Consider the following 26776-nt stretch of genomic DNA (forward strand, 5'->3'; position numbering starts at 1 on the left):
AAACAATCTACCTGTTTCTGCTATTATTTTACTCAACTTGTTTTTTTTTTTTCATACAACCTTTTGTACCTTTCCGCTACTCTGTGAGTGATATGGAGTGTGAAAGGCTTTCTCAATATTTAGTGCAGATAGGACCTCTTGTAGAACCCTTCCTGTAAAGTGAGTACCCCTGTCACTTTCCATAGTTTCTGGAATTCCATACCTGCACATTACCTCAGACAAAAGCCTTTTTTCTGTGGTTTGTACTGTACCCCTAGAGACTGGCCAGGCCATCCTGAAAAATGTCTATACAAACCAAAGCATGTGCATAGGGAACAGACTGTGGGAAATCAATGTAATCTATTTGAATTCCTTGGAAAGGACAGTCTGGCTTAGGCAGTGCTTTTGTGGTGTGCTTACAGCTCTACCAACATTGTACCTAGCACAGGTAAGACAAGAAGCAGTATATTTGGCAGCTACTCCAGGAAACCCTGGTGCTAACCAGTGTTGCATTACCAAGGTGGTCATTAGAGTCTTTGAGATATGACACGGTCCATGAGCTGCGGCTGCCACCCTCGGGTATAGGCAGACTTGTATAAAGTACTCGAAATTTCTACTTGAGTAAAAGTACAAGTGCTCGATCAAAAAGTGACTTGAGTAGAAGTGGAAGTGCTCGCAGAAAAAGTTACTTAAGTGGAAGTACTAAAGTATTCAACATTTTTTTTACTTAAGTATTGCAAGTAGTTTTTTCAAAAAATTTGCTACTTAAGTACTAAAAGTAAAAAGTACCAGTAGTTTTGAAAAATAAATTCTACTCAAGTACTGAAAGTAGAAGTACAAGTACTGTGTTATGTAGTTATTAAAGAAAGAAGTCAAAAGTTTGAACATCATATTGTTTTTTATTATTTCAAATGATTTATTCAAATGATTAACCTAAAGGACAATCACAATTCCTTAGGGTCCTTTCACACGGCCGCTCCGTGTGTCCGCAAATCATCCCATCCATTTGCGGATGATTTGCGGACATAATGTAAGTGAATGGCATTGCGGATGTCAGCGGAATATCATCCGCTGACATCCGATTTTCCTCCTTTCAGTTCTGTTCCGTTTTTTGGAACGGAACAGAACCCTATTTTTTCATCCGTGTAAAAAACGGAAAGGAAGGAAAATCGGATGTCAGCGGTGTCATCCGCTGACATCCGCAATGCCATATACTTACATTATGTCCGCATATCATCCGCAAACGGATGGGATGATATGCGGGCACACGGAGCGGATGACACAAATGTCATCCGCTCCGTGAAAAAAAAAAAAAAGTCCCGCAGCGGACATAAGCAGCACGTTTAGAGGCGGAGACCTCGAGTGGGAAGACAGCAGCATGGCTCCTCCAGTGCGGTCTTAACTTGATGATCATGACAGTGATTCCGCGGGCCGCGGCGCGAGCGAGGCTGTGGGATTGATTGAATTTAGTTGTGCTGCCTACTGCTACACGCTACCTACTACTACTACTACTAAATTGTGAGTCAGTATATTTTATTTCATTTTTATATATAAAAGCGGTATTGTTGAGCACTACTAGCCACTAGATCTCCTGGCTGTCACTTTGTCACATGTTGGGGAATCACATCGGCTCGGCTCCAGAAGTGGCCGGTGTCCCCGTCATCCTGCCAGGGCCGCCAAGAAGTTCATCACCTAAGTTATTAATATCTTATGAGCAGAGGACCTATGGGATTGAGAATTGAAATAATTAAATATATATGGCTTTTTGAACCAGTGCAGTCAGTGCCACAGTGCCACCCAGACACTATCCACCAGTGCCACCACCATTAAGTGTGTTGGTCGGTCACTCGAGCACTGAAGGAGGTGGAAGCATCTGACAAGTGAAGTCACACTTTAGATTTACACACTGGAATTCATTTATGGACTTTTTGTTATAGATAGATTTACACACTTCAACTTGTTGCACGCACCTGTCCTAACTTATTTCATAACTTATTTTATTGTGATTTATTGTCATATTTTATATGAATTGAATTTACTGTTACATTGTGGGAATAATTATTTTCACTGCATTTAGGCTTTAGCACATTCATGTCACTTTATTTTTGATACTGTGTGGAGTGTGGGCAGGGCACTGGGGGCAACGATGATATTATATCGATTGCACAGGCACTTTATTCGCACAGCCAAGTTGTGTTTGTTAGTAGTTTCTTGATGCACTTTAAGCGCTGTAGCACTATTTATTTGTTTTTCATATTTTCTTTTTATTGGAAAGATTTGGTATAGCAGCTTTTATTATACACAGCCTTTATTTTCGTATGCGCTGATTTACAAATAACATTATACACATTTTTTTGAGCTTTATGCAACCTGCCATCTACTGTTCTGGCAGTGGTATTTTTTTTAAAAGTAACGAGTAACTATGCAGCACAAAAAAAAAATACTTGAGTAGAAGTATCGAAATCATCGAAAAAATGTAGTGAAGTAAAAGTAGAAGTAGGAGAAAAAAATTCTACTCTAGGAAAGTACAGATACCGCATTTCGGTACTTAAGTACAGTACTTAAGTAGTTCTACTTCGTTACTATACATCTCTGGGTATAGGACCTGAGATCAGACAGAAATGCTCCTCCATCCTCCAGCAACCAGTTACATCCTGTGTTGCACTTTTCTTCCGCCACTTCTCACGCTCCTGTGAGGGGGCTTTTTCTGCAATGATATCAAGATTGCCATACTTACGGGAGTTGGATGCTTTCCTGCGAGTGTCAGTACTCGTAAAGGGACCTGTTCCAGTGCAGCCTTCTTCGCTGCTCTGTCGGCCCTTGCGTTTTCTGCAGCTTCTTCTGTGTCCTCTCTTGCATGTGCCTTGGGTTTTTTAAAATAAATGGCCACCTTGGTGGAACACTGGAAGACTAAGAACAGTCTCTATTATATCTGCATGCTTTATTGGCTTACCAGCGGAGGTCAAAAAGTTACAAGCTTTCAAAAATATGACCAAAATCATGTCAATGTTGGTGTTAACTCTTTAAAATTCACAGGCCTTTGCCAAAGCCATCAGCTGCTTGTGCTTAGAACTTTAGATTTAATGCCTCTGCATTCCTTTTGTTTATTTATTTATATTGCTGTTACTACTGCATACCCAGTTACAGGCTTACCCTCCTCTGTTTATAAACATGATCCATCTACATAAAGGGTCTCATCAGGGCTTTAGAGAGGAGCCTTTTTTTTGCAGGGTTCAAAGATTCGGACTCTGCCATCATCAGCTCAAAGCAGTCATGAGGGGTATTAAACAAACATTTTTCCTCCCCCTCTAGTGCCTGCTCCTGTACTGGAAGTAAACTGGCTTAAATACATTGCACCTGTTTTATCCAGCAGCTCCTTGCAGGCTGCGGCCCGCACGCAGCTGAGGATCCTTTTATCACTGGGTCAAGCTGGCAAGAGACATATGCTAGTGGCCTCTGTTTTCCCCCCGTTTTCTTGTGTGAGAACCCCAGATGCGTGTCCATTCAACTATGTAAAAGGTTTTATCACCTTTGGGAAAGAAAGGACGGGAGCAACCTGTAACCCCTTCTTCAGTTCACCCAGACAGACTATCTCTTCCTGATTTAAAGAGACATATGCTACACACTGGATTAATGGGCACTTCATCTGAAACTGAACACTGAAATTTTAACTCAACACTGCATCACTAACCTAGTGTTTTGTTTTTTAAAAATGACTTCCCTTTTCCTTTGAAGCCAGGCAGGAAACCACTCCCACCCCTGCTACTGTTATTCAGTAAACCTTTCGGACTGTTTATGATGGGACATGCGGACACAGGTTAGCTGAATACCTTATTTACTGTCTATCTTCTGGGGGGGGGGGGGGTTGCAATTTTTTGCTCTAATGTCCTGTCTTTACACTATTTGTAGTAGGTCACTTTTTATACACCCATAATGACAGGAAGTAATGTACTTTTATCTTTCAAACAAATATCCTCTAAAAACGTTATCCCAAATTTCAAAAATCTGATCAGAGGTTCCCCTTTGGTTACGGAGGATGCCCCTAAAATACCACTTAAATACCATAGTTATATAAAAAGTTATTCTATTTTAAAACTTTTGGCTCAGTGCCAATAGGGTTCAATGGTCACGTTAATTGCGGTAACCCTTAATGTCTAAAAATTAATTCTATAACTATTATAGGAACAAAGATAATTACGTTTGAATCCCTTTGGCAAGCAGCCAATTTTCAAAATTTTGCACCAAAGATTCCCTGTTTCAAGGGTAACATATTATTTCTCATCTTAGTTTTTATTTATTAGAAAATAACCCCAAAAATATCATATGCTGTTCATTTATCATATAAAGAAACAATCTTTTCTCCATGCTACAAACTCAGAGGACTACTTCCTCTTTTTATATCAAAGACACAGAGCCTGCTTCATACATTCTGTCTCAAAAGAAACCACAACAGGCTTATGAATTAAAGGGCAATGATCATCCTTACATTCTACTTATGAATACAAGATTGTTGTGTTTTCTCATGAAACAATTCAACACACCCCAACTCATTTACAATACATCAATACTCATTCAACTTCATACTCTCCTGCTTCCATATTCTGCAACTGAATTTAAGTTTGTTCTTGCCAAATCTGTTTCATACATTTTACAAAAAATCTACCATATCCTAGTATCAAAGGATTATTAGCTGTCCAACTACAGAACACTTTAATTGGCTGTGTAGCCCAAAAACTATGCTCTCAGAGCATTTAATCTTCGGATGCAAACTCCCTGGTCTGCCCCATTTATCTGGTAACCCTGTTACCCATACACTGTAAGGCAGTGGTCCTAATGACCTTTTTTATCGACCCCTGGTCGGTATCTATGGAAACCCAGTTTCCCATTTCACTGTTATCCAATAATAGAATAACTGCTTTAAACTTTCCAGGTCCCTGACCTGGACTTCGACCCCTGGCCGGTAACTATAGCTTCAATTTTCCAAGTCCCTGACCTGGACTTCGGCCCTTGGCCGGTATACTTCAACTTTCCAAGTCCCTGACCTGGACTTCGGCCCTTGGCCTGTATCTATACTTAAAAATCACACTATTACCATATGCATATATTTACATATATACTACAACATAGAGATAGAAACCTTTAGATGTATATGGAATGTCAGGCTAAACAGTCATATAATTTCAATGCTTGCTACGTCTCAAATGGACACTCCGAAATGAGACCGCTTTACCAGCACACAACTGGGGGTCACGTTCCTGCGTGTCCAAGACACCCAAAGCGGTGAGGGTTGACCCAACCTCACCTTTCACAACAAGTGTTAGTAGCAACAATATATAGACCGACTAAGGGTTTAGGTTTTTTAAGAGGGTATTACGTCAAAAATAAACAGAGTTACCTGGACGTCATTGGATGGACTGAAAAATATTGTAAGCAGACAATGGGCTTACCTGGTCAGATATTTTCAGTGTATCCAATGCAGTCCAGATGTTTCACTCCGTCCGCAGATGACGTCACCTCTCCTGGCTGGCTCGCCAAACTGTTGTGGAATTTTTCCTCAGGTACAAAATACCTGTTACCTGTTAGTCAGTGATACCAAATCAGACAATATATAGCTATATATATATATATATATATATAATGAGATCAGACAAGACTCAAGATGGCTAAATCATAGTGACCTGATTTATTACAGCGTGCTGGAGTTTAAATATACTCAAAAATGGGTTTGTCATTACAATCTGACGTACAAGAAATGGGTTGTTATTAACATCTTTTGTCCAATCAAAGTTAACAACTAATTATAGTAAGCATTGGGTTAATCTATATTGTGATTGTATGTCATCATGGAATTTTCGGTGATGCTCATGAAGAAGTTTCCCAAGGGACTTTTATTAGAAGTTATTCTAGGTTTTGCGGTCAGCTGTCCAGACAGAGTTCCTTTTATGACAGATCCGGGAATATTGATGCGGTCAGGAATATCTCAGCTTATATATATTTTTAGCTTTTGCGAGCTCAGTGACACATGTAAAGAAATCAAAGACAAAATGAGATTAATTAACTCAAAGACATTTTGTTTAAGTCAACCATTTTAAATGCCAGTCAAGGCATCCTGCATATACAGCAAGGTATCCTGTATTGTCCAAAATAATCCTTTTGATTGCACAGCTCAATAACTCATCAGCAATGACTCATCACAATGACCCATGCCTCAGTCCATAGTTTTAGTCAGACAATGTTCCTCAAATCAACCAGATCTGCTGTGCTTTTTGATCAGCTACCACATAGGGCTCTGGAGATCCTTTGTCAGACATTAAATGTGTACATGAAAACATAAAAGATTACATTTGAATTATTATTACATTTACATAATCCACTGCCAACCATAAACTGGACTTGCAGTCTGGCCGAAACTAGAAGCATAGGGACCTGATGTGGAGGTGTTTAGACAGTATCCTGTTGGAGAAGACTTTAGGGAAGACTCCAACACTACAGTATTATGCATTCACTGGAGGATTAGTTTATATAGTGATATGCAGTCACAGGCTCTGAATAGCAATGTCCCTCTCTAATCTATAATAGTATGGTATGGGTGTGTGAACAGAATTACTCTCTTTTTTGGGGAGCTAGAACAAGAAAATGTATGTATTATAACTGTATAATTAGAAGTTTGTCTGGAGTTCCACTTTAACAGCACAGCCCTGGGCCTAGTAAGGGGTCATTAGCAGTAAGACCTAATAGGTACAGTGCAAAACTTAGCAGATTTTCCTACTTTATTGACTATACTTGTTGAAATACTTCCTGGTTAGGACAACAGATAATTGCTTTGTTATTGATTGGTGCTCTCCAGGGGGATAATTAGTATGTTTTTGTGGAACTACTGCCACAATGTTCAGAGTTAAAACTGCTTACTCCCACTAGCTGTTCTGTAGATATCCACTTATTCTCCACAGAATACAATCTAGACAAGTTTTTCTGCTTTTTCATGTGTTGTGTTGCGAGTATGTGAATTATTTGAAATGAAAGCTTCCAGTTTTCAGCCCAAAGAGAACCTAGAGTATGAAAATAAAGCTTCACTAAAATATCCAAGCACCATAATACTACCTGTATTGTTATTGATTAACAGGAGTTATATTGTGCTATCAGTTTGTGCAGAGCTTACCAATAAAAAGGCACAGGGCAGTTACAATACAATAAAAAAAAAAAAAAAGTTCTTGCTTACTAGAGCTTACAATTTAATAGGGAGGTGCAAGTGGTACAAAAGGTAATAACTGTGTGGGGATGAGTTGATAGAAAAAGAAAAATCCAGTTTTGGGGCAGAGGTGGGATAGACTTCCCTGAAAAAAAGTTTTCAGGTATTACCTGAAGATGGACAGAGTAGGAGATAGCCATACAGACTGGGGTGGAAAATTCCAGGGTATGGGTGAGGCTTTAGAGAAGTCTTGGAAGTCAGCATTGGAAGAGGGAGCTAGAGAGCAGGTGGTCTTGGGAGGAGTGAAGAGTTTGGTTTGGGTGATACTTAAATACAAGATTGGTGATGTAGCTACAGTTGTTGCGAATGACATTCCATGATGTTCTCAGTATTTTGAATTTTATTCATTGGATAATTCAAAGCCAGTGGAAGGATTGGCAGAGAGGGGTGATGAACAATGAGTGGATGGTGATGTAGATGGGTCTGGCAGCAGCATTCATGATATGCTGAAGGGAGCTTACCCTGTGCAGAAGAAGGCCATTGAGGAGGAAGTTGCAATAGTTGAGGACTAAAAGAGGATTGGAAAAGTAGCCTAGTGATTATTTGATTAAGAAGGGGCGCATTTAATAAATGTAACATAGGTAAAGTTTGGAGTTTAACTCATACCCATTATTGGCTAACTTAACCCTCCTCTTGTGTTAGGGTCAAAACTGACCCGTTTTCAGGTTTTTAATGTCTATAAGTATCACATAAATTTGTTTATTGCATCAAGATTTTTTTACTTTGTCAGGAACCTCTATTTAAACAATGTAATAGAAAAATAATCCTTTTCACTAAATTATAAAATACTGTGGTGAAAATTAAGACGTTCATGGTGTTAGGGTCATTCTGACCCAGTTATAATATAGGATTTTAGGACACTAATAAGTGCCAAAACTGAAATCATAAACACTCTCTCTGCTTAGTAACAGTGACAGCCAATCCCCTCTCAACCCTGTGAGCTGTAGTTAGGGAGGGGCCTATCTCTTTTCCTGCTTGTCTGCTTCTCTAAATAAAGTGAAGAAACATAGGACAAATTCATTTCAGAGTTGCTGACTTTATTTTACCATTTTTTAAATTTGACAATGAGAGGTATGCTATCAAAAGAAAGGTCTAGGGGTCACACCAAAAATATTAAAACCAATCTTTTCAAGGATAAAGAAGCCTAACATGGTAACCAAGAGGTAAGAAACAAAATTTGATGATAAATAATTATTCAGAGGGTATTTTATGGATGATTTAAAACACGGGTCAAAACTGACCCTAACATCATGGATAGTAACGGAATTCTAACATAAGAGGAGGGTTAAGTTATGAAAGGTATAAAGTGTATAAGGGATTATTTACAATTGCTTATACTTTAACCACTTTAGCCCCAGCTGCTGCAGATGTACGGCAGGCTGGCTCTCCCAGGCAAAATCCCGTACATGTACAGCACACGCCTGGAAGGAGCTCCCGCCTCCGCTCATCAGCTGGGCAGCCAGTGTGTGTGACAGGTGGCTCCCGCTGAGAGAGAAGGACGGATGGCTGATGTAAACACAGCCATCCATCATTCTCCCTGAGATGATCACAGAGACCATGCAATCCTGCTATATAAGATCGCAGGTCTCTATGGTCATCTCACAAGCCCAGCACCCCCACAGTTAGAATCACTCCCCTAGGCTTACATTTAACCCCTTGTTCACCCACAGGGTTAACCCCTTCCCTGCCAGTGTCATTATTACAGTAACAGTGCATATTTTTAGCACTAAATACTGTAGTAATGTCACTGGTACCCCCAAAAGTGTAAAAAAATGTCAGTTAGGGGTCCGATCTGTCTGCCCCAATGTCGCAGTCCCGCTAAAAATCACAAATTGCTGACATTACTAGTAAAAAAAAAAAACAAACAATAAAATGACATAAATCTTTCCCGTAGTTAGTAAACGCAATAACTTTTGCGCAAACCAATCAAAATACGCTTATTGCCATTTTATTTACCAAAAATATGTAGCAGGAAACAAATTGGACTAAAATGTTAAAACATTTTGATTTTTAAATTTTTTTGGGAGTGTTATATAGCAGAATGTGAAAAATAGTTTTTTTTTTCAAAATTGTCGCTATTTTTTTGTTTATAGCGCAAAAAATAAAAGTCGCAGAGGTGATAAAATACCACTAAAATAAAGCTCTATTTGTGGGAATAAAAGGACTTCAATTTCATTTGGGTACAGCTTTGCACGACTGTGCAATTGTCCGTTAAAGTCATGCAGTGCCGAATCGCAAAATAGGGTCTGGTATTTAAGCAGCATAATCCTCTGGTCTTAACAGCTTGCCGACCGCCGCAAGTAAATTTACCGTGGCAGTCAGCCCCTCCTGGGCAAAGAGGCGTAGTACTACGTCGCTCGCCTAGGAGCCTGTACGGGGCGAGCGCGCGCCGCCGGAGGTCCCCGCTCGTTCACGGCCATCTAGGCGCGAGTGACTGGCGGCTCCAATGTCCGCAGGCCACTCGCAATCTCCCGCTGGAGAGGGACAAAGGCAGGTGGCTGATGTAAACAAAGCCACCTGTCATTCTCCCTGGTGTAACAGCAGAGACTATACGATCCTGCTATGTAGGATCGTATGCCTCTGTGGTTACATCAAAAGCCACAGCCCTTGACAGTTAGTAGCACGCCCCTAGGGACACACTTAACCACTGGATCTCTAATAAAATTAACCCCTTCCCTGCCAGTGTCATTTTTACAGTAACAGTGCATATGTATAGCACTGATTATTGTAGTAATATCACTGGTACCTCCAAAAGTGTCAAAAATGTTAGTCAGGGGTCCGATCTGTCCGCCGAAATGTCGCAGTCCTGCAAAAAAAAAAAAAAAAAAAAAAAAAAAAAAAACGCAGCTCGCCGCCATCACTAGTTTAAAAAAAAAAACAATAGAAATGACATAAATCTTTTCCTTAGATAGTAAATGCAATAACTTTTGCGCAAACCAATCAAAATATGCTTATTGCGTATCAAAAATATGTAGCAGAAAACAAATTGGCCTAAAAATTTTGATTTTTACATTTTTTTTGTGGAAATTTCATATAAAAAAATGTGAAAAATATTGTTATTTTTTTAAAATTGATGCTCTTTTTTTGTTTATAGCGCAAAAAATAAAAATTACACAGGTGATCAAATACCACCAAAAGAAAGCCCTGTTTATGGGAAAAAAAGGACGACAATTTCATTTAGGTACAGAATAGCATGACCGCGCAATTGTCCGTTAAAGTCCCTCAATGCTGAATCGCAAAATAGGCCCTGGTCTTTGAGCAGCCAAATCCTTCGGGGCTTAAGTGGGTAAAGTGGTTAACATACATTAAAGCGCCTACTGCTTCAACATGCTTCTTTGATGTGTTTTTGATGCTTCGCTGATGCTTCAGTTATGATTCAATGATGCTCCCACACTGCGCACCAGGTGTGACATTGCTAATTTCTCCTGCTCCAGCTCTGCTGATCCTCTGCCGCTCAGTCCTCTCTCTTTAGTCTCTGCTCACTTTCTGCTATAGCATTCTCATGTTGCACACCATGTGTGCTGCCTGCTAGTTGCTCTGCTCCGTTCTGGAACCTGCTCACCTTCCTGCTGCTCTTCGCTGCACACCAGATCTGACGTCTGCAGCAGACACTTCCAGAATATATACAAATGAACCAAAAGTGAATGCTGATGATGTCTTTCTGATTTTGCTTGTTGGTTTCTCAGTGCATCTTACGATATCTCATACCTGCAATACCTCCAAAACAAAGAGAAGCTAAAGCTGAATAAAAGCCTCTCAAAGGCTGAAGTTGCTGCTAGTGAGCTTTGTCAATGACTTCTATGGAGGCTTTGGAGTTGCTTTGAAGCACCAAGAAAGCAACATGTGGTATAATTTTTGAAGCAAAGCAAACATGTAAGCAGGACTGTAAGGTTACCATTTTCTTTAATGAGAGGTGCTTTGATTGGAATTCAGAGTGCTTTTACCCCCCTGGCGGTAATCCCGAGCGTGACTCGGGGTGGATTTTTTAGGTTAGGATCGGTAACAGAGAGCAGAGAGCGCAGCGGTGTTCTCTTACCTTCTCCTGGCGATCCAGCGATGATCTCTCATTGCTGTGACCGCCAGCCGAGAGTCCCGCTGCTCCTCCGTCCTCCGTCGGTGTGATGACTTCCTAGTTCCGTTCCCTGCAGCAGCAATGCTGCATGGGAGCGGAACTAGGGAGGGAAATTTAAAAAAAAAAAAAAAAACGTTGCACAAAACACAAACACATAACACATTTTATATTATATATATATACACACACACACACACACACACACACACACACACACACACACACCGGTATATATATATATATATATATATATATATATATATATATGTTGTAAAGTTTGGGGGTTCTAGCTCCACCGGATTGAGTGCACAACCGTTTAAAACATAAACAAAAAGGCTTTATTTCAGCAAACTTAAACAGGCTTCCAGCAGTGCATAAATCAAACACAAAATAAAGTCCGCTTTTCTTTAGCACAAAGGAATAAAGCAAGAAAAAAGGCACATACGGTTTTGTGGATGGGTCTTCACCCCAAGGTTTGTAACAGTCCTTAATAGACCTCTCAGCAGCTTCCAGCAAACTTGCAGCTCCTTCAGACAGGTGCAACCACCAAACTACTCCTCCCCCACACTCACCTATTGCTGCTTCCTGTCTCTTAAGGTCTGCTTCTCCTGGGTCTTAACCCTGTGTGTGCTGGAATCCCTTTTGGTCAGGGGTGGGGGCTCTTTCCCACCCGAATATCACTACAGAGCTCCCCAAATTCCGGGTCCCAAATATCTCTCTTTACTATACAGAGAGAACTGCGAGTCAGTCCTCCTGATTTTTACTATTCCCAGGAATTTTTCACCCGTCCTGGGTGACCCCCTGAACATTAACAAACTTCCCTTAAAAGGGACCATAACCCAAATATAGGAGATATATAGCGACTGTCCAGGACCCAACCTTGGCGTCCTGTACATATCCCCCCCCTCTGCCTCAACGCGGAGGTGTTGGAGGCACCACTCGATAGCATACAGTGGACTCGGGAGAGGGCATCGGCATTCTGATGCTGTCTCCCAGGTCTGTGTTCTACCACAAAATTAAACTCCTGGAGAGAAAGGAACCACCTTGTCACCCTGGCATTGGTGTACTTGTTCTGTCTCATCCAGGTCAATGGGGCATGGTCTGACACCAGGCAAAACCTCCTACCTAGGAGAAAATACCGTAGGTAGTCCAAAGCCCACTTGATGGCAAGACACTCCCGCTCCACCACAGCGTAGTTTCTCTCTGCTGTCGTTAGCTTCCTACTCAGAAAAACCACGGGGTGCTCTTCCCCATTGACCACTTGAGAGAGGACCGCTCCTAATCCTTCACTTGAAGCATCTGTCTGCACTACAAAATCCTTGGAGAAATCGGGAGCTACGAGCACCGGATGTTGGCATAATGCCGCCTTAAGCTTCTGAAAAGCTTCTTCGGCATTCGCGCTCCACTTTATCATCACTGACTTTCTACCTTTGGTCAAGTCAGTCAATGGTGCAGCAATGGTGGCAAAGTTGGGGACAAACCTCCGGTAGTAGCCAAATATGCCCAAAAATGCTCTAACCTGCTTTTTGGTTAGGGGACGGGGCCAGCCCTGTATGGCTTCTACCTTATTCATTTGGGGTTTAACCGCTTGCCGACCGCCGCAAGTAGATTTACTGCGGCGGTCAGCCCCTGCCAGGCAGAGTGACGTTAATTACCGTCACTAGCCTGGGAGGGTCTGGGGAGCGAGGGCGCGCCCGCGGAGGCGCGCTCCCGCGCGGTCACGGACCCCCCCGCGCGTGTGACCAGCAGACCCGATGTCCGCCGGTCACTCGGCGATCGTCGGGGGAGAGGGAGAAAGGCAGGCAGCTTGTGTAAACAAGCCACCTGTCATTCTCCTCGCTGTAAAGACACTGATCACACGGATCTACTATGTAGATCCGTTGATCAGTGTCCTTACAGCTCAAGCCACAGCCAATCACAGTAGAAAGCATGCCCCTAGGGACACACACAGCCCCTCCCTCCCAAATAAAGTTAACCCCTTCACTACCAGTGTATTTTTACAGTAACAGTGCATATGTATAGCACTGATTACTGTAGAAATGTCACTGGTAACCCCAAAAGTGTCAAAAATGTCAGTCAAGGGTCCGATCTGTCCGCCACAATGTCGCAGTACCGCAAAAAAAAAAAAAAAAAAAAAAAAAAAAAAAAAAAAAAAAAAAAAAAAAAAAAAATCGCAGATCGCCGCCATTACGCGTTAAAAAAAAAAACAACAAAAATCTTTCCCTTTGTTAGTAAACGCGATAACTTTTGCGCAAACCAACTTTTGCGCAAACCAATAAAAATACGCTTTTTGCGATTTTTTTTTACCAAACATAGGTAGGATAAAACAAATTGGCCGAAAATGTTAAAAAATTTTGATTTTTACATATTTTTTTGGGGGGAATTTCATATAAAAAAATGTGAAAAATATTGCTATTTTTGCAAAATGGTCGCTCTTTTTTTGTTTATAGCGCTGATCAAAAAAAAAAAAAAAAAAAAAAAAAAAAAAAAAAAAAAAAAAAAAAAAAAAAAAAAAAAAAAAAAAATCGCACAGGTGATCAAATACCACCAAAAGAAAGCTCTGTTTATGGGAAAAAAAGGACGCCAAATTCGTTTAGGTACAGCGTCGCACGACCGCGCAATTGTCCGTTAAAGTCACGCAGTGCCGAATCGCAAAATACCCCCTGGTCTTTTAGCAGGAAAATCCTCCGGGGCTTAAGTGGTTAACCAGCCCTCTACCCACAATGTACCCTAGGTACTTGGCTTCCTCCATCCCAATTGCACATTTCTCCGGATTGATGGTGAACCCTGTCCTTCTCAAGGAGTCTACGACTGCCTGAACCTGGGGAAGATAGGACTCCCAATCAGTGCTGAAGATGACTATGTCATCCAGGTAGACGGAAGCATATCTTTGATGTGGACGTAAAGTTTTATCCATGGTCCGTTGGAATGTGGCAGGGGCAGAGTGCAGACCAAATGGCATCCTTTTGTACTGGAAGTGGCCTTCCGGGTGGAGAAGGCTGTTTTCTCCCTGGCCTCCTTGGTTAGGGAATCTGCCAGTACCCTTTTGTGAGGTCAAGCGTGGTGATATACCTGGCTGGACCCAACCTCTCAATTAACTCGTCTATCCGGGGCATAGGATATGCATCGAACTTGGAGATTTCATTAAGCTTTCTGAAGTCATTGCAGAAGCGAAGAGTGCCGTTGGGTTTAGGCACCAACACAATTGGACTCGACCACTCGCTCTGCGACTCTTCAATGACATCAAGCTCAAGCATTCTTTTTACCTCCTCAGACACTGCCACCCTATGAGCTTCTGGGATACGATATGGCTTTAACCGGATTTTTTCATTGGGCTCGGTTACAATGTCATGCTCAATGACATTGGTGAGACCAGGTAACCCTGAAAACATGTCCCTATTTCTTTGCAGAAATTCTTTTGCCTGTTGGGTTTGGGGCCTAGACAGGGTAGCAGCAACCTGCACCAGGTCAATCCCTGCAGGGTCCCCTGACTGGACACCTATCACTGCGGACACCTGTTCTCTGTCTCTCCAGGGTTTCAACAAATTTATGTGGTAGATCTGGTATGGCTTTCTTCTCCCAGGCTGGTGTACCTTGTAGTTCACTTCCCCCATTTTTTCCACTATCTCAAATGGACCTTGCCACTTGGCCAAGAACTTGCTCTCCACCGTTGGTATTAGGACGGCCACCCGGTCTCCTATTTGAAATTGTCTGATTTTAGCCGACCGGTTGTACACCCTTCTTTGGGCATCTTGAGCCTTCTGCAGATGCTCCCTCACCAACGGCATTACCTTAGCCACTCTCTCTCGCATTTGGGAGATATGCTCTACCACAGTTTTGTGTGGGGAAGACTCACTTTCCCATGTCTCCTTTACTAGATCTAGCAACCCCCGGGGGCCTTCGCCCATACACTAACTCAAACGGTGAGAAACCCGTTGATGCTTGTGGAACCTCTCGGATGGCAAACAACAGGGCAGGGAGTAACATATCCCAATCCTTCCCATCTTTCTGGACCACTCTTTTTAACATGCATTTTAAAGTTTTATTGAACCTCTCGACTAGGCCATCAGTCTGCGGGTGATAGACGGACGTCCGCAACTGCTTAATCTGGAACAGTTTGCACAAGTCCGCCATCACTTTTGACATAAAAGGGGTGCCCTGGTCCATCAATATTTCTTTGGGGAACCCCGTTCGGGAAAACATTTGAAATAGTTTCCTGGCAATGCCCTTAGAGGAAGTTTTCCTTAAAGGGACTGCTTCTGGATATCTAGTGGCATAGTCTAGGATAACTAGTATATATTGGTACCCCCTTGCCGACTTCACCAGGGGTCCTACGAGATCCATTGCAATTCGTTCAAATGGTACCTCGATAATGGGCAAGGGTACCAGGGGGTTTCTGTAATGGGACACCGGGGCAGTTAACTGGCAAGTCGGACAGGACGCACAATACCTTTTAACCTCGGCCTTTACCCCTGGCCAGTAAAACCGGTCAGTTACCCTGGCCTCTGTTTTTTCTGCCCCCAGGTGTCCTCCCAGTGCATCATTGTGGGCTAGATCGAGAAGCATCCGCCTATAAGGCTGAGGAACCAGCAACTGCTCGACAGTTTCCCCTCGGCTTTCAGCCACTCGATAAACCAAGTTATCTTTCAATGCAAAATTAGGAAACCTCTGGTCTGCACCTGGTATTTGTGGGATCCCATCAATAACAGAAACCTGCTCTCTAGCATTGACCAAGGTAAGATCCTGCAATTGAGCGGTGCCAAACGCACCCCTGGATACGTCCAGGTCTGGATGTACTGGCCTAGAAGGAGGTTTCCCCTTCACTCTCCTCAACCTGGGACTGTGATGGGGAGAGTTCCTCATCATCCTCTCCCAGCATAACCTGTAACGGGGAGACTTCCCCCCCCCCTCAGAGGTCAGCTCGGTCTTGCGACCTGAAACAGAAACAATATCGTCTACTTTAACATTTTCTGCAATGTCATTATTAGTGACAGGTACCTCCCCATCAGGGGGTTGTGTTGTGGGGATTTCAGGCCCGGACCCCTCAGACTCTGTTCCTTCGAGGCCGAGGGTCCCCAGTCCCCTTAGTTGTCCAGGCTGTTCACACAGTACCTGGTTCCATAGTTCAAAAAACAGTGGGCAGTCCCGCCCCACTATGACATCATGTATCAAATTTCTTACCACCCCGACTTCTTGTGTCACAGAGGTACCACCATAGGCAACAGTCACTGGCACCAGGGGGTACTCTCTGGTGTCCCCATGGATACATACTACCCTTAGAGTCTTACTTGATGGGCCGAGTCTTCCGATCACCCTGGTATGTACCAGCATTACCATGCTACCAGAGTCCAGCAGAGCCTTGGCAGGAAGGTGGTTCACCCATAGTTCACATTCAAACTGTCCGGCCGCTATATCAAGATGGGTGGCACATGCTCTTTGCACATAAAAAGAGCTTCTCCGAACAGTCCCGCACTCCATAGGCTCCTCCTGAAGTGGGCATTGTGCCCGGGTATGCCCCCGGGACCGACATCGCCAGCACTGTATGTCTCCCATCCCTGGGACAGGAACCAACCTCTGTGGTTCTGCTGAAGAAGATACCGGTTTGTGGGTGACAACATCTGGCGGAGCTTCTCTCCTAGGTGCTGTGGCTGGCCTGGTTGCCCTATGTGTGGGTTCCCGATGCTTGGCAGGCCCGAGCAGGTCTTCCACCACGGTGTATCTTTCGACCAACTCTACCAGCTGGTCAGCGGTTGCAGGGTCGCCATGGCTTACCCAGCACTGTAGGTCATCTGGTAGGGACCGCAGGTACCAGTCCATCACTACCCGTTCCACCATTTGCGGGCCTGTCTGCTTCTCTGGTTGCAGCCATTTTTTCACCAACTGCACCAGTTCGTGCATCTGGGACCTGGGTGGCCGATTAGGTTTGTACCTCCAGCGGTGCACCCTCTGAGCCCGGACAGCTGTGGTCACCCCCAGGCGGGCCAAGATCTCTGCCTTCAGACGCTCATAGTCGCTGATGTGCTCAGTTGGAAGGTCAAAGTAGGCTTTTTGCGGGTCACCAGTAAGGAAAGGGGAGATAATGCCAGCCCATTGGTCACGGGGCCACCCCTCTCTCTCCGCTATCCTCTCAAAAGTTGTGAGAAAAGCCTCCACATCATCACTGGGGGTCAGTTTTTGCAAGTAATGGTTGGCTCTCAAAGATACTGGGTTGCCATTGGCAATGACTGCTTGCTCTCGCCCCTGAGCCAAACGCTGTACTGCTTCCTGCAAGGCAGCCACCTGTGCTTGAGTGGACTCCTGCTGGGCAGTAAACTGAGTAGCTAGCAACCGTGTGCTTTCCTGTGGTGCCTTTACAGCCTGTGCCAGGGCTTGCTGCTGCTGAGCCATTGCTTCCTCATGGCGACGGTTTGCCTCTACTGAGGCTTGCTGCTGGGTCACAGTGGCTTGCACCAGTGCTTTAATAACCTCCTCCATGCCTGCTGTTTGCAGTGTCTGAGCTGTTTTCACCCAAGACATGCCATAGGTATACTGTCTCTTTAAATGTCAGTTTTTGGTTTTAAACTGCTTTTGCGGCTGCAAAATGCACTCTGCCCGCATCCGAGACACCAGTTGTAAAGTTTGGGGGTTCTAGCCCCACCGGATTGAGTGCACAACCGTTTAAAACATAAACAAAAAGGCTTTATTTCAGCAAACTTAAACAGGCTTCCAGCAGTGCATAAATCAAACACAAAATAAAGTCGGCTTTTCTTCAGCACAAAGGAATAAAGCAAGAAAAAAGGCACATACGGTTTTGTGGATGGGTCTTCACCCCAAGGTTTGTAACAGTCCTTAATAGACCTCTCAGCAGCTTCCAGCAAACTTGCAGCTCCTTCAGACAGGTGCAACCACCAAACTACTCCTCCCCCACACTCACCTATTGCTGCTTCCTGTCTCTTAAGGTCTGCTTCTCCTGGGTCTTAACCCTGTGTGTGCTGGAATCCCTTTTGGTCAGGGGTGGGGGCTCTTTCCCACCCGAATATCACTACAGAGCCCCCCAAATTCCGGGTCCCAAATATCTCTCTTTACTATACAGAGAGAACTGCGAGTCAGTCCTCCTGATTTTTACTATTCCCAGGAATTTTTCACCCGTCCTGGGTGACACCCTGAACATTAACAAACTTCCCTTAAAGGGACCATAACCCAAATATAGGAGATATATAGCGACTGTCCAGGACCCAACCTTGGCATCCTGTACAATGTGTATATATGTATATATATATATATATATATATATATATATATATATATATATATATATATATATATATATATATGCACACACACACACACACACACACACACACATATATATATATACATGCAGGGCTCAAAATTTAAAGTCCTGAGCTACTAGCCAGGCCTTAAGGGTTACTCGCCACCAGTTGCCCCACCCAGCTCCTACCCTGCCCCGCCCCTAATTCCGCCCCTAAACATGCCCTCATAAATGATCTCATAAAATTACACTGTTAAATGTTTTTGCATTAATGCAGAAGTTACAAAAATAATTATTAATAACAACGTTTTCAGTGCCCATCAGTGCAGCCTAATCAGTGCCCATCAAGGGTCTGGAACCCCCAAATCACCCTCCTAGTACCCCCCCCCCCCAAATTTCACCTCCTAGAACAAATCCTACCCGTCAAATCCTCCCCCCATCAAAATTTTCCCCCTAGCACAAAAAACCCCCATTATTCCTACTGGCACAACCCCCCCCCCCCCAAATACCCCTTTTTAACAGCCCCAAGACTTCCTGTTCTGGCACAAATCCATCCCCCCACCCCATTACAATAATCTCTATAAGGACGATCCCCAAATCCCCACTCCTGGCACAAATCCTCACCCCACCCCCAGCACGAATCACTCCTCCTAGCACCCTCCCCCCAATTCCCCTGCTAGAAGAAATCTTATATTGTCACCTCTCAAATTCCCCATCCCAGCACAACCCCCCCCCCCATATCGATCCCACTTAGAAGTAATCATCTTCTCCCCACCCCTCCTACTACAAATACTTTTTGGGGGATTGTCCCGGGGGGGGGGGGGTTGGAATAAGAGAATTTGTAGCATGAGGGGTGGGGATAAGATGATTACTTCTAGGTGGGATCAATATGGGAGGGGGGTTGTGCTAAGAGGGGGGGGACTGTGCTGAGATGGGGGGGTTGTGCTAGGAGGGGGGGATTGTGCTGAGATGGGGGGATTGTGCTGAGATGGGGGGGTTGTGCTAGGAGGGGGGGCTGTGCTGAGATGGGGGGTTGTGCTAGGAGGGGGGGTTGTGCTAGGAGGGGGAGGGACTGTGCTGAGATGGGGGGGTTGTGCTAGGAGGGGGGGATTGTGCTGAGATGGGGGGTTGTGCTAGGAGGGGGGGGGGCTGTGCTGAGATGGGAGGGTTGTGCTAGGAGGGGGGGTTGTGCTAGGAGGGGGAGGGACTGTGCTGAGATGGGGGGGTTGTGCTAGGAGGGGGGGATTGTGCTGAGATGGGGGGTTGTGCTAGGAGGGGGGGGGGGCTGTGCTGAGATAAGTGGGTTTTGCTAGGAGGGGGGATTGTGCTGAGATGGGGGGGTTGTGCTAGGAGGGGGGATTGTGCTAAAATGGGGGGGGGTTGTGCTAGGAGGGAGGGGGGATTGTGCTGAGATGGGAATTTGGGGGGTGACAGGATAAGATTTGTACCCCAGTGTAGTTCTCCCTTTCCTCCAGCATGCAGACCTCAGATACAGCGCGGCACATCGCTCTGTGATCCTCCTCTTCATATGTCAGAGCGGAGGAGGAGCGGAGGAGGTGCCTAAGAGAAGCCTATTCCTATTCCTAAAGCTTTGCACGGACAGCTGGTGGGAGAGATGCGGCTGCAGAAGGGGAAGAAGATTGTGACTCAGGAAGGACACTGGATGTCAGATCGGGACTATACGGAGTTTGTTACCTGCCCCCTTTCCACATTACTTGCTTTGACTCGGAGGACAGGGGATAACAAACTCTGTATAGTCCGGATCTGACATCCAGTGTCATTCCTGAGCCGCAATCTTCTTCCCCTTCTGCAGCCGCATCTCTCCCGCCAGCTGTCCGTGCAAAGCTTTAGGAATTAATTGTCTTCTCCTCCGCTCCACCTCCACTCTGACTCTTTAAGGGGAGAAGAAGTCCCGATCTGATGTCTGCTATACTGACAGGAGTGTGAAGCCCGGCGAGAAGAGAGAGAGAGAGCACATTCCGCTCTCTCCTGTCACTAGTCACAGAAACACTCCTGGCAGCGCCCCCTCCACCTCCCATGACACAGACGCCCAGGGCAGCCATCCATCCATCCATCCCACCCTCCCTTGTACCGGCTCTGGGTGAGATGATCAGCTTGACCCCCTCCATCAGTACTGCTGGCCGGATAATGTCAGAGCGGCGGATCGTCCCGCTGTAACAGCTTTAATTGTAATTGCTGGGCGCTCGCCGACATGCACAGTCCCGTCTCCTAGCCCGGCTTCTTTGATAGACGTCACAAGTCCTGGTTGGCCAGGTGTTCTGTCTATCAAAGAAGCCGGGCTAGGAGACGGAACTGTGTGTGTCGGCGAGCGCCCAGCAATTACAATTAAAGCTGTTACAGCGGGATGATCCGCCGCTGACATTATCCAATCCTTCGGCCGGCTTTCCTCTCCTCTCTTCCCCTGACAGTAGCTCGCCCTACATAATAGGCGAGTGGAAAATTTGAGGGTTGTATATGTATATATATATATATATATATATATATATATTGTAAGGGATTAGCTCGGTGGTAGGCGTAGATGACTCCTTGGGGGGTGCGTTTTCACAGAGAAATAGCCCAAAAGTGCTTGCAAACAACAGGTTTATTCTTCAAACAAGTGCATGCAGCAAAAACATCAAAATAAAATAAAACAAAATAAATCCTTGCCTCTGTGGGCGGCTACCTTCTCACAACTGGAACCTGCCTAAGTGTCTGTCTCCAACCTACCGTCGGGCAGACTTCCTTGTCCTTACAGCGGACACTCAATAGTCCTTTTATAATAGCTTCACAGGGCAACACAGTCCTTTTGTTTCTTTCACATCAACAGTTCGTCTTCTCACCTTTGAGACGTATTCACCCTTGGTTACCGTCCCGGGCACACATCACTCCGGGGGTCTTCTCCCAGGCCCACACATCCTGTCGGGAGGCACACGCTGACTGTCCTCCTGCTCCCAGCCCACATGGCTTCAGGATGCAGCTTCTGGAGGCAGCAAAACAATAGGAATTTCTCTGAACAAATTATAGAGCCTTAACTCCCTCATTCTGAACAGGTGAAGGCCTTTCAACTTCCTGCTGGCTAGCTCTGTAGCCAACACCCTAAATTAATTAATGGACTTTCTAAGTCAGGTGGAAATGTATCTCCTTCCTGTGACTACATTCCCAGATTTAGCTGACTTCCTGTTACATACCCCCCCCTCTTGTTTCAACCCTAGGGTTGGGACACAGATTTCCAGGCACGCATGTGTCAAGCACTGCTGACTCACTGATAAGCCTCCTATTATCCTCAAGCTTCCGGATGAAACTGTTTTGTCATCTTCATTGACGGATTTCTCATAAATGCCACACAGTTTGTCTCTCATCTCATATACACATTCTTCAACTGCATTTTTGGCATCATTTCGCTCCTTCTCGTTTCTGTCATCTTCATTGACAGCTTTCTCATAAATGTCAGACAGCTTGTCCCTCATAACCGTCTGTCCAATCCACCATGGAGGACCGTGATCCATAGGCAACTCAATTGGGCTAGTCTTAATGTCTTCAACATTCTTAAGACGCCTCTCTCTGCAATCCATAAATGTTTTCCACAAAACTTTGAGAACCTTTGCTTCACTAAGCTTTGTTCCAAGTAGGGACTCTTGACATCCCTCTGTGACTTGAGTTGCCTCTCCATACAGCTGTACACAATCATTGACTTTTTATTGTAAAGGAATGATCTTCCTTCTTGAGCTTTGCTTGCTCTAAGATGCTGTGCAGAGGATTTTCCAATTGAGACAACAGGCTGTCACACATTTCTTCAAAGTGACCCCTGTTCCTTTTCCCAGAGATATCAATATCATTCAAACATTTCATATTCATAGGCAGATCTGAAGCATTTGCACTCATCAACTTCTTAAACTTTTCGCCCTCCTGAGCGAGTCGCAGTAAAGGCCTACTATTTGATTTGATATTCAGTTTATATTTCTTGCCAAACTCTTCACAGAAGTAGCCAACCAGAACATCATCAACTTTCCTTCCACCAACATAGGGGTCAAAGGCAACAACACAGTTGAACCCAGCGATCTGGGTGGTATCCATTATAGACCTCCTCTCTGCATCAGTGAAGAAGCATGGAACTGCAACACATTCTTTTACAGGTTTCTTCAATGCACTTTCTGCTGAACTATTTGACCGCTCAAGGTCACCTAGTTCTTTTTCTCTATCTGAATTCCACATGGAATGCATCTCAAGATCACGATCAAACTTCTGCCACCCGTCTTTCACCAGTTCCATTTTGGAAACACTCCCTGAAAGGCACTTATTCATTTGCTTCAGGTTTTCACCAACAGCCTTAGTTTTCTCCACTAGGTTTTCAGCCTGAACTGAGAAATCACCACATTTCTTACTCAGCTCCTTTGTTTGCTGAAGCTCTAATGATACATTTTCCAATGCTTGAAGTTTTTGAAGGAACGGTTTATTCCAAAGGGGTGATTCAAGCCACATGTCGTCACATTTCTGAGGCTCACTCAGGACAGACCCCAAAACACTGATCCTTTTAAAAACTGCATCAGGCACACTATCCCCTCTTTGGGACAGATCCTCTGTTGCCTGGAATTCCTCTTCCAGTTCCTGCAACGGAATCTTCATCTCTTCTAGTTGCTGTTCTAAGGCTCGCTTAGACTTTTCTAGCTCCTGAACGCTTTTCACAACATCATCCTTGGAGCTGACCAAATCTTCCATTTCTGTACACAGCTGTTGGTTAACTCTTTCTAGTTCAACCTTACACTCTAGAGCTTTCTCCAAAGAGCGAGCCAAGAACAGGGCTTTGCTCTCGTTATCACGCACCTCCGTTTCTGCACGTGCGCGTTCTTCTGCATATTTTGCAGACACAGTCTTCTCTTCACCAAGCATCTGATCAAACTTCTTTTTCACATCTTCAACACACTGTAATGAACCAACGCTTTCTTCCATGCGTTTTTTCATATCCGCTATCTGAGCTTGCAATGTTGCGACTTGCTCTGATAGGTTTTTCTTTGCTTCCGCCTCCTCTTTTAATTGTTCCAGGAAGCCATTTTTCTCATCTTCCATTTGTTTGAGCTTTGTGCTAAAACTCAGCCTTTGACACCTCTCTTCCTGTAAGAGTTCCTGCGTGTCTTGCAGCTGCGATTCCAAGATAGAAAAATCTTCCGCAATTTCTCTAGATTTGCTGTCTGCTTGAGAAAGCTGATTTGTAACATTGTCCAACTCAACCTGCAGTCGGTTTGCCTTCTCTGACAGCTTAGCACACAATCGGTCACCTTCTGACACCTTGACTTGCGATTCCAGAAGCTGTGCCTCTACTTTTTCCCTCTTATGTTCACAATCTCCTTTTCCCTGCATAAGAGCCTTCACCTCATTGGCTAGCATCTGGGAATAAGAATGTAATTCTGCCACACAGGCTTCTTTCTCCTTTAACTGCTGCTGGACACGTTGGGCTTCCCCTTTCCAACTTTCACAGTCCGCACGCCATTCATTTACCACATTGCTCAAAGTAGTGAGCTCATACACAGTACTCAGTAATTTAGCCTCTCTTTCACTTTTCTCGTTGTCGCTGAGAGACAATGTCGTTTTCAGAGCGACATTCTGTTCCTGCGACTCCTGCAGGTCTATTTTTGTAGCTCCCAAAGACTGAAGACTTTTTTTCAGCTGATTACGCAACTCCAACATATCAGCCATACTTTGCTTCTGCAAAGTCTGAATTTCACTTTCCTTTTCCATGAGGATGGTATCTTTCTCCATTATAGTCTCTCTGCGTTTTTGCAACTCGACCAAAAGAAGAGCAGTGGATTCTTCCCACTGTAACACATGAGACTTGAGTAGTTCATTCATTTCCTGCAAGTTTCTATGCTCCATTTTAAGCAATTCCAAGGCTTGTTCCTTTTCTTCCATTTTCCGTTGCAAGGCATCCAACTCAGCCCTGCACACATACTCGGTTTCCTCCAAACCGATGGCCTCCATTGGCTGCTGGCGTCTCTGTTTCCAGCCTGCCATGCTCTCTTGATGAGCCTTTTGTTGAGCTGCAAAGCTCTGCTGAAAATCCGCATTTGCCTGCTGTTGAGCTGCATTTGCTTGCTGTTGAGCTGCATTTGATATAATCAGATGTTTCAACATCTCCTCCATTTTGAGTTTACTTTTTATCTGAGCACACTGCGTCTCCATAGCAGTTTCATCAGTGTTGCTAGGGACAACAACCTTCCTCTTTAGTAGACTCTCTTTAGGCATGGATGGGGCTGGTTCAGACGGCAACATCCCCTCCATCCATAGAATCCGGTCTCTCATTTCATCTATCTTTGCATTCTTCAGGCGTTTTGAACGCCCCATCTTCAATAACTCCACAAACAAATTTTTCACAGTCCAGCAAAAATTTTTCAGACCACTGTCTCTTTAACACCTGTAGTTTTTCTCTCTCTCTTGCAAGATCTCTTTTCCTGCACACACAGTTTGTGCAGTCACTTGCACCAGACACAACAAAGTTCATCAAATAATTTTGAGACCGCTGTCTCTTTAAAACACTTTTTTTTTTTTCTATCAGGATCTTCTCTCCTGCACACATAGATTGTGCAATCTCATGCACCAGATAAAGTTCATCAAACATTTGCACTTCCTTGCAGGGATCTCTGCTTATGCCCACTGCATACCTCCACCATATGTAAGGGATTAGCTCGGTGGTAGGCGTAGATGACTCCTTGGGGGGTGCGTTTTCACAGAGAAATAGCCCAAAAGTGCTTGCAAACAACAGGTTTATTCTTCAAACAAGTGCATGCAGCAAAAACATCAAAATAAAATAAAACAAAATAAATCCTTGCCTCTGTGGGCGGCTACCTTCTCACAACTGGAACCTGCCTAAGTGTCTGTCTCCAACCTACCGTCGGGCAGACTTCCTTGTCCTTACAGCGGACACTCAATAGTCCTTTTATAATAGCTTCACAGGGCAACACAGTCCTTTTGTTTCTTTCACATCAACAGTTCGTCTTCTCACCTTTGAGACGTATTCACCCTTGGTTACCGTCCCGGGCACACATCACTCCGGGGGTCTTCTCCCAGGCCCACACATCCTGTCGGGAGGCACACGCTGACTGTCCTCCTGCTCCCAGCCCACATGGCTTCAGGATGCAGCTTCTGGAGGCAGCAAAACAATAGGAATTTCTCTGAACAAATTATAGAGCCTTAACTCCCTCATTCTGAACAGGTGAAGGCCTTTCAACTTCCTGCTGGCTAGCTCTGTAGCCAACACCCTAAATTAATTAATGGACTTTCTAAGTCAGGTGGAAATGTATCTCCTTCCTGTGACTACATTCCCAGATTTAGCTGACTTCCTGTTACAATATATATATAAAATTATATTATTGATTCAATTATAATTCATGCGTTATATATATATATATATATATATATATATATATATATATATATATATATATATATATATATATATATATATGTGTGTGTGTGTATATATATATATATATATATATATATACACACACACACACACATATATATATATAATATATAATGCATGAATTATAATCTAATCAATAATATAATTTTATTATATATATTATATATTAAATAATAAAATTATATTATTGATTCGATTATAATTCATGCGTTTGTGTTTCAAATTTATCACATCTGGGATGTCTACTAGACTCTTGTTTTGGTCAGGTTTAAGTCAGTAATTACTTAGAATTGTAGGCCTATAATACATAACGCCAAATTTCCATGAAAACAATTGTACCGCTTTTGGTATGTAATTCCTGACATAATCATACCGCCAGGGAGGTTAAAGAAGCGTGTCCAATACCACATTTTTAAGTAAGTGTAAAGAGGCCCTAATACCTTGGACTCCCTCTCAGCTCTGTTGCAAGCAGTGAAATGGCTCTTGAGAAGAGTCATGCAAATATTAAAATGTCTTGAAGTGAGAATGTAAGTCTGAAGGAGTGGGCATTCCTAGGCAGGATGCATTTATACATGTGATGTTGAGCCATCATAATTGAAAGAACTGAATACATTGTATGAAAGACTGAAGGTAAGGATGGAAAAGATGAGTGAGTATAATAATCAAATTCTACAACCTTTTGTTCTCAACCAGTTTCCTATGTGAAGGACACTCTACATTTACTTACTCTCTTGCATGACTTGGTAGTACCAGACATTGAGGCATTATATTCATCAATCCAACATCATAAGGGTCTACAGGTAGTTG

This window comes from Pelophylax lessonae (genome assembly GCF_965119305.1).
Source record: "Pelophylax lessonae genome assembly, chromosome: 3".
Taxonomy (NCBI): Eukaryota; Metazoa; Chordata; class Amphibia; order Anura; family Ranidae; genus Pelophylax; species Pelophylax lessonae.